Consider the following 427-nt stretch of genomic DNA (forward strand, 5'->3'; position numbering starts at 1 on the left):
ATGCATTATTATTTGTGTGCATGATTTGATTCATGTATATGTCATATGCTTCTATTGGACCTGTGTAAGGACCCTCAGCCTGGATTAAAGAGGTAGAGCATATTAAATTTTCCTGGTTGTCAAGTAATATTTTTTATATGATAATGATCATATTATCATTAATAGTGCAAAGCGAATTTTTGATAGTTATCTCTGTTTCTGTCAGCAATGGGGTGTTTTTGCAGTGTGCTCATCATGGTCACTACAGTTATTTTGGTGAAAGTGTGATTCTTATTGTTTCCCAGTGAATTCACTGGTAGATACTGTTTGTGTTTGAACAGTTTCTAAAAGGAGAATATGATGTTATTGTTCCATTTGATAAGGTATCCATTTGATATGAGAGAAACCCAATTTTAAGATTAGAAAAAAGTTAAAGTGGTGAAGTAGG

General features: G+C 32.8%; 1 protein-coding gene across 1 annotated transcript in view; it reads left to right on the plus strand.

Moving 5' to 3' along the window:
• Nucleotides 1-427, plus strand: part of LOC119581991 — a gene marked incomplete at its 3' end in the record, with an annotated part of 37,751 nt that overhangs the window by 22,063 nt on the left and 15,261 nt on the right.

The sequence above is a fragment of the Penaeus monodon genome, chromosome 15 (genome assembly GCF_015228065.2).
Source record: "Penaeus monodon isolate SGIC_2016 chromosome 15, NSTDA_Pmon_1, whole genome shotgun sequence".
Taxonomy (NCBI): Eukaryota; Metazoa; Arthropoda; class Malacostraca; order Decapoda; family Penaeidae; genus Penaeus; species Penaeus monodon.